This window comes from Eutrigla gurnardus, assembly GCF_963514095.1.
Source record: "Eutrigla gurnardus genome assembly, chromosome: 11".
NCBI classification, from domain to species: domain Eukaryota; kingdom Metazoa; phylum Chordata; class Actinopteri; order Perciformes; family Triglidae; genus Eutrigla; species Eutrigla gurnardus.
This window is the reverse complement of record NC_139925.1, coordinates 2,710,056-2,718,791: the sequence shown is the minus strand read 5'-3', so window position 1 is coordinate 2,718,791 and position 8,736 is coordinate 2,710,056. Positions and strand designations below refer to the sequence as shown.

General features: G+C 46.1%; 1 protein-coding gene across 1 annotated transcript in view; it reads right to left on the bottom strand.

Moving 5' to 3' along the window:
* inpp5a (inositol polyphosphate-5-phosphatase A) overlaps positions 1–8,736 on the bottom strand; it is a 127,830-nt gene that overhangs the window by 67,776 nt on the left and 51,318 nt on the right. The gene's annotated exons all lie outside the window — the stretch shown is intronic.

Sequence of the window (8,736 nt, the reverse complement as noted above, 5' to 3'; positions counted from 1 at the left end):
TGTGTGTGTGTGTGTGTATGTGTGTGTGTGTGTGTGTGTGTGTGTGTGTGTGTGTGTGTGTGTGTGTGTGTGGGCCTTAATGCACAGGCTTACCTGGGCTTCAGCCAGGGCCATCGACCAATCAGGGGCCTCTTAATAATAATAACTAATAATAATAATGATGCTAAACGTCCGTATACCCCGTTATGTCTTTATTATAGCAAAATGTAACAAAAATAAATTCAATTTCCAAACGGTCGAAGAGGAGAAGCGAGTCGGACGGCGTTCACGTCCAAGCGGAGGTCAGAAAAGTATAAAGGGGGGTAGAGGGGGGGCTCAAAAATCTCCATCGCCCAGGGGCCTCAAGTGCTATTAAGGCGCCCCTGTGTGTGTTTGTAGTTGACATTTTTTCCCTAAAAAAAGCAAAAAAAAGGTGTCGGTCTGCAGGAGTCCAGCAGAGCGGTGGGTGGTGGGGGAGGGGGGGTAGTTGCAGGTCTGCAGTACATCGGCTGCTCTGCCGGATGCTTTATCGATACCGAGGCGGCGAGGATGAGTCCGGCCGGCGGCGAGAAGCAGGAATTCTGTGACCTCTGAATAGATTTTTCCGCGTTTAATGTGAAAAATGAGCCATAAAGCAAACATAAAAGTAATCATTTTTCTCCAAGGTCTCACCTCACAATCTGTGTGGCGAGAGAGAGAGAGAGAGAGAGAGAGAGAGAGAGAGAGAGAGAGAGAGAGAGTGTGTGTGTGAGTCCCGGGAGGGCTGACACACACACACTCCCGTGTCATCGGCGTGTCACTGTACAACTTGCACCGCGGGGGAAATGTTCTGCTGTCTGCAGCGATGCATTATGGGTAATATCCGGGACACGGGAGGAGACACTAACTGTGTATGGGTCTGAACTTTGTATACAGAGTTTTAATAATGTGCAGGATTGAGATGAAAAGCAGCTGGAAATCATATTAAATCCTATTTTTTAGCAATAATGTAATTAAATTGACGTTATATTTATGTTTAAATATGCTTTGAATTCAACATCAACAAAATATATTGAATAAAAAAATAATTGAGCAGCCCCGTCACTGTTGTTCTTATCGTGATGAAAGACTTCACATGAATTAGTTCAGAAGAAATGTTATTAAAGCATTAAAGTCGGTTAAAAAAACAAGCTTCTTTGAAATGTGCTTGTTTGTCACCGAAGAGTCCAATCATGAAGCTGGAATTTTTACATTTTAAATTTTTTTTGTGAAAACTGTGTCATCATGTGGAATCAAACACCGAGCAGCACCCATACTGGATCTGGATCCATGTGGATTCTGGTGTGAAGGTGCTGGATTGAAGAAGACTTGAAACTAGAGATTGAGACCATAAACTCATGTTTACAATGTTTACTGAGATAATACATCAAGAGAGAAGTAGGACCATTTTCTCATAGACTTCTATACAACCAGAGAGGAGTCGCCCCCTGGTGGCCGGCAGAGAGAAGTAGGACCATTTTCTCATAGACTTCTATACAACCAGAGAGGAGTCGCCCCCTGGTGGCCGGCAGAGAGAAGTAGGACCATTTTCTCATAGACTTCTATACAACCAGAGAGGAGTCGCCCCCTGGTGGCCGGCAGAGAGAAGTAGGACCATTTTCTCATAGACTTCTATACAACCAGAGATGAGTCGCCCCCTGGTGGCCGGCAGAGAGAAGTAGGACCATTTTCTCATAGACTTCTATACAACCAGAGAAGAGTCGCCCCCTGGTGGCCAGCAGAGAGAAGTAGGACCATTTTCTCATAGACTTCTATACAACCAGAGAGGAGTCGCCCCCTGGTGGCCAGCAGGGAGAATGCAGCTTTAAGGCACTTCAGCCTCGGCTTCACTTTTGAGAACCGGAGGTTGCCGTCTGTTAAGGCTCTAAGTGAAACGGGGAATACGGTAAGATGATCAGGTTGAGGAGAAGACAATAAATGTATTATGTTGGATGTAATCACCGAGAGGAAGATCAGAATATGAATCCGTTCGTTTCCGACGTGTTTCATGTTGCTACCTCCAGATCTCACAGCTTCGTTATTTCCCGAGAGGAAACTATGAAACAACACACGTATGAGGGGTTTACACATTAACGCCACTTCCTTTAAGGTGATACAGTAGTGGTGGCGGCGTGATGGGGGTTATTGTGACCGCCACCTCAGAGAAATGTTGGGGGGGATCTGTGGCGTTTTACCCTTTAGACAGCGGAGACAAAACGGCCTGTTTTCCCCAGCTTATATCTCATTGCTCAGAAATCCCTGGAGACCCCCCCTCATCCGTCAGGGCCCGAGTGATGTCACACTTCCACATAAACATCGCCGCCAAAAAATAAAAACGTAGACACACACGCGCGGCGTCTTATCGGAGAAGGTCAATCAGATACGCTGTCACGAACACGTCGCCGTGTCAGAGAGGAGGCGGGGCCATCAGCTCTGACTAATAGCTACATCACATCCTCATTAGTCACCGCCGTAATCCAGAATCCACATATCTGGTCCAGGATCAGCCACCATCAGTGTGTGTGTGTGTGTGTGGGGGGGGGGGGGGGGGGGGGGCATTGATATGCAGCACTAAAGAGCGCCTGAAGGAGCCTCTCTGCACAAACAGCCTGTTTGTCATCGCCGGCAAAAAGGAAAAACACCGCGGCACAAAAGTGAGCAGCATCAATAGAGATAGAGATGGAGAAGCCTTCGTACCCCACCCCCACCCACCCCCCCACCCAGCGGGCTGCCATATGTGTTTGCCAAGGCCCTCTCCCAGAGCCATTGATTGAGTATTCAGAGTATTGAGCCACAGTGTCTATTATTCATCGGCTGCCTGGAAAGGCCTGACTGGATACACAGACAAAACTCTCATTAAAACTTCCTCTGTCACTTCCTGCCATCTGAAAGCCTCAAGTGTCGGAGCCATCCGTCAGGTCCCTGAAGGAGGCCTCGACTCTGGGGGGGGGGGTTGTTCAAAGATACAGCAGAAGGAAACATGAAACTCACGTTTATCTATTTATTCCACAGTAATTAAGATGTTAGTTTAGCTCTCCCTCCTTTAATGCTCTTCCCTCGCCTTCGTGAGCAGAAACCTCGTTGGGAGATTGGTTTACGCTGCAACGCGGGGCGAGTATCGATCCCTGACTGGATCCGGACCACCTGGACCCTGGTTTCCACTGAGGATTTGGGTCCCGGTGGATAATACGGATCGGGAGCAGCGAGGTCACCGAGCAGGGAACTATAGACAAACCAAAGGTCACATTTCAACTTTAGGATTTCAGTTTTTACCGCTTTGAACAAAGTGAGGTTTGAGATGTAAAATGTAATTAACAGCAGCAAGTATAGTAATTACAATAAAATGGTTCAAACTTAGATAACAGATGGAACTGAGACCAGATCCCCGTCAGGAAGCAGTCTAACGTGATCTCTTTAAAGGGACACAAACAGGACATTTGTTTCTGCATAGTTTTGGTATATTGGGCTGAATATGTCCTGAAATAAATCATGAGTGTATTCTAGTGCTGTTGTGATATGACACTAAAAAAAAAATGAAATTGAATATGTGCGTCTGTGTGGTGAAATGATGTGTTTTATTTTGATACAGTTCATTTTACTTTTATCTAAAAAAAAATATATATATATAGTTACCCCTTCCAAAGAAAAATGTCAGCCGAGGTTGAAATCAATTTTCTTTTGTAAAAGGGGATCAGAGAAAAGAATAAAGAATAGGTTTTCAAAATAAAAGCACTACTAACGCAAGAGGGGAAGAAATCAATTAGGACTCATCTTCTGGGGAACATGAATTTGTGTATTAAACTGGATGCCAATCAAAACAATTCTGACTTGATCTCCAAAATGGTCCCCAGATGATTCAACAACTAGGGACCATGAACGTCTGCACAGAATGTCGTGGCGATGTTTATGATAGTTGTTGAGATATTTCACGTGAAACAAAAAGCCTCGTGGACGCATTATAGGAAAAAATTATGGAATAGCAAGGTCATTAGGATTCAACCTCTGGGGACCATGAAGGTCTGCACAGAATGTCGTGTTTTCCAACAGCTGAAATATTTCCATCCGGACCAAACTGCCGGAGCGGCCGGCCGTACATTTAATAATCGATCGTCCACTCGGAGACTCAAACCCGCCTCTTTATGCATCGGCTACCTGCACTTCGTTTCCTGCCCTCCACTTCATTATTCTAAAAATCTCCCAGAATGCAGAGCGACGCGCGCCCGTGATTGATCTGGAAAACCCACTGATTTTATTTTCTTTTGAGGAAAATATTATGGATGGGGTCTAAACAAGGCATAATTGGCCGAAGGCAGCGGCAGCGGGCCGACCTGCCAACAATCCAGACCCACTCCCAAGGTTGGCTGCCTCGCTGGGAAATATTGTGCATTAATTTCATTTAGTCTCCCCTCCAACATTCAATGGGAGAAGTTAATTAAATTGCTTGTCCATTGTGTTCATCCACTTACAAAGTTAATGATATTGTGCCGGGGAATTAAAGAGCGTTTTATAAAGCGCACAGGATGGGAGCTGGCAGGCACTACATTGCCCGGTTGAACCCTGTCAGTCGGCGGGGCTGCCGGACCCCCTAATTAGCGGTGAAATGGATGCTTCCATCTGCCAATTTCCTGCCACGCTCATCAGTCGTGCAGTCGCTCCTCTAACCTGGCCGGCCGCGGGGTCTAAAGCAATAAACCCATCACAGCAATGACATTCAGCAACAACAGAAAAAAGAGAAGTGAATACGCGTATACATGATATGACTCAGACTTTAAAAGAGCTTCGTTACAAAGCCGGCCTTGCTTCAGACCACATCATTGGACTTGTGCAGCGTAATCCAGATGGAGGAGTTTGCTAACTTTGTTAGAAGAATGTCGGACACGCTCAGTAATAGCACCTCCAGTGGTTTGAATAAATGTCTCCTGATAAAGCGATGCGACAGGAACGTAATGCAGCCTGGATGCTTACAGGAAAAGGCACAGAACTCCGCTCTTAATTAAAGGACAACAATCTGAATTCAATTTAATGCATCATTTCTGCACCCCCCCCCCCCCCCTGTCCACTGGAGGATGATTAATGCTCATCTATATATCCCTGCTGTATTTACTAATAACATGTTGCTACTTCAGCAGCTTTTTAACGAGGACATAAAACAGAGGATGGGAGTAAATGGGATTACACCTGTGGGGCCGCTGACCTCGTCTTTAAACTCAGAATGAAAATGAATTCTGAAGCCGTGAAGGTGTTTTGTCCTCGCAGGTTACCAACTACAGAAAACAACTAGTAGCCCACATTAGTCCAGAGACCAGACCAGACTATGTGGAGGAACCAGAGACTGTCTGTGGTCCCCCAGAGGTCTAGATAGTAGCTCACATGAGTCCAGAGACCAGACCAGACTATGTGGAGAAACCAGAGACTGTCTGTGGTCCCCCAGAGGTCTAGATAGTAGCTCACATGAGTCCAGAGACCAGACCAGACTATGCAGAGGAACCAGAGACTGTCTGTGGTCCCCCAGAGGTCTACGTATCATTAACGGTGTTAGTTAAGGTTTCAGGACTGGAGAAGTTAGATGTGTTCATCCCTATTTAACAAGCTGGGAGGATCAAATGAAAGAGTGGCATTATGGGAAGTGTAGGCTCCGGTGTTTCCTGGAGCTCAACAAATCTAGAGACGTAAAAAGCAGAGAAACTTGATCTCTTCTGCTTCCTCTTCGACCTCCAGACTGTTTATATTTTGAGCCACCAAATATCTCCAGCTCAGTTTCAGAACATGTAGATTAAACTCGGAGATATTCCAAAACGGGGTCAAGAGGTCACCGGCAGCTTCTTTTCTTCTGCGTCTTAACTCAATTAAAGAGCAATGTCAGAAAGTGCTCTGGTGAGCTGCTGCTGACTAGCGGAGCACTTTGAGGTCAACGCCACGTCCCGGTTTTACACGCGGCGGCGGCGGTTAGCGGCGGGATCGCTCCGTATCTTCGTAATAATTGAATCAAAAAATAAAACAGGATGTAACATTCATTCAACGGCCAAAACGGCAGAGAGAGAGAGAGCGATATGAGGGACAATTATAGTTCAAAAAGGGGGAAATGATATAACGTCCGTCCACGCTAACAAGGTCAACTCCTCATGTCTGAGTGTATCAGACAACCCAGACGACCAAAAATCAGCGTTTTCAAAGCAAATCTCAAAAAATAAACCGTTGAATCTCAAACGGTTGTTCCTTTTAAAACAACGGCGCCACCCCCTGGATGACAAAATCATCGCGTATCATCGTATGAAGATGATGAATATTCGGCTTATTAGATTGCCCCTAAAGATGAAAAATCAAAGTCTGAACAATCGAGGTCTCCATTAGTAATTAAAGTGACGTTAACCTCCTCTCCGTCTGCTACGCCAGAGCCATTATTCAATTGTTTCGGATGCGGGGGGATAAAATGCCTTTAATATACTTACGCTCATTAATGTAAATCATATTTGGCTATGGATGTCCAATAATCAAAAAGAATATTTCAACTTGTAGTCCCCGCCCCCGTCTGTAGAAGTATTCCCATTAGGGGAAGAGGTCCATGGAAATGACAGGACTTGGAGCGCATTGATTTTATTTTTTTTTCATCTCTGCATTTTGGAAAAGGGGGGGGGGGGTTGCTAATGTTGTCATGGGGCTGTTCATCAATCTATATCATTATCTGATTTAATATTGCGCCTATTCATGGGGCTCATTTGTGAGAGGATTGATTGGATTAGGGATCGTCCCGGCCGGAGGAAGAATGGAAGCAATATCGCTTTAACCGACCGCCGCCGCGAACAAAGACTTCAGGGAAGTTTCAAAGTTGTTGTTTTTTTTTAATCAACTTGTTTAGTTGCCTCTAAATGAGCTCTTTCTAGACCAGGGGTCAACGTTTTCAGGCCAAGGACCCCCAAGGCTGAAAGAGATCTTCTCCCCCTGATGGCCAGCAGAGAGAATGCAAATTAATGGCACTTCAGCCTTGGCTTCACTACCCATCAGTAACCCTAGTCCCTACGTAGACGTGTAGATGAGCACTTTAACACAGAATAATGGATTTAAATCTATAATCTAGCATCGTATCATGAGTTTAACCAATGTGTCCGTCACGCATTAATTAAATGTGTTTTTATGTTTGTATACATGCTAAGCCATTAAAATAATAATTCATATTTTAATTCACAATCACAATTTCTCAACATAATATTAAACAAACAGAACGTTTTATATTTGCTTAATAAAGGTTGTATTCATGTTAAGGTGTATGTTTGGACATTTTGGAGAAAAGTTTGTGATCAAATAATTTCGGGGACCCCCTTGCAGTAACTCTGCGGACCCTCTAGGGGTCCCGGTCCCCAGGTTGAAGAACACATGGTTGACCGGTGACACGAGCGACTTTCGATGTCAGATAATCAGTATCGACTGAAACCGAACGCGCTCCCTGAGGGACGCCGGCTGTCAAAGCGGGGCAAAGTAATCAGTCAGGCTGCGTCCGGCGGGCGGTGTTGACTCCTCCGTCCCCGGCCGCCACCTCCACCTCACGCCTCGGCTTCACCGCGGCCTTGTGATGACAAAGTGGCATCACATCTCCCCCCCGGTGAGATACAGCTCCATCGCTGAGTCCCATCATGAAATATATTTGTTGCATCTTCGTGGACGTTTGCTTCGTGTCTTTGTGGGAACACAACTCTTCCTAAAACGCCGGGCATCGACATCGTCTACATCATCTCCTGATACATCTATAACGCGTGGCGGCGTCACCACGGCGATCGATGGCAGCATCTCCTCGGGTCCGGAGGCTGAAGATGGCAGGAGTTCAGTTTTGAGGTTCAGAAAGTCTCGTCTACTTGGATGTATGAAAAAAGGGAATAAGCAGCTTTCTGTCTGCAGAGGCGTTCTCGCAGCACAACAGTGACCACGGGACCGTGAAGCTTTAGAGGAGGCTGCGAAAACACGCGCAGCGGCTCGTCTCGGGCTAAGACGCCCGGGTCCGGTGGCTCTTTGTGGCCCCCTCTTTGTCTTTATGTAAAAACCTGATGCTCGCCAATGATGTGTTATGTAAAATTCCCAGAGGCTTGATTTAAATGGTTGGATATCCTCCATGCTAGCTTAGTTATACTCCAGTGCATCGCCCCCGAGAACACATGGACGCCGCATGAAAAGCAAATGTAAATGCAGCCTCAGCTTCTTAGATAACCAGAAATTATGTCATGGGTTTTCTCCCCCCCCCCCCCCCCCCCCCTCTTATTGTATTATTATTATAATAATAAATTACATTTAAGAAAAAGGCGAACAACGGAGGACTTTTCTTTGCGCAGATGTTTCTTTTTAACGGTACAATTGCAGCATCCGGCTGTTTCTGCCCGTCGGGGGGGGGGGGGGTCCGGTGCCAGGGGCCCCGAGAGTGGCAGCAGAACCCACGTCTGCTCTCCTGTAAACGTATCACACCCACAGAGATGTGGGAGGAGGAGGAGAGGATTTGGAAGGGGGCCCATGCAGGTCTGCAACAAGGGTCCCGGGTCGCCCCCCCTTTGAGGGAACCAGGTGGTTCTGTATTGTATGTGATCGGGTCTCGTGTGAGACCTGCATCTGTTGCACCGGAGTCTTCAGCTCCGATCCGGATCCACGATATGTTCTCACCTCAAACGTACTGGAATCACATTTTCTCAAGAAACTAATATTTGTTTTGTGTCTTTTAGTGAAAAAATGAAATCTTAAATGAAAAGCTCATAAATCATA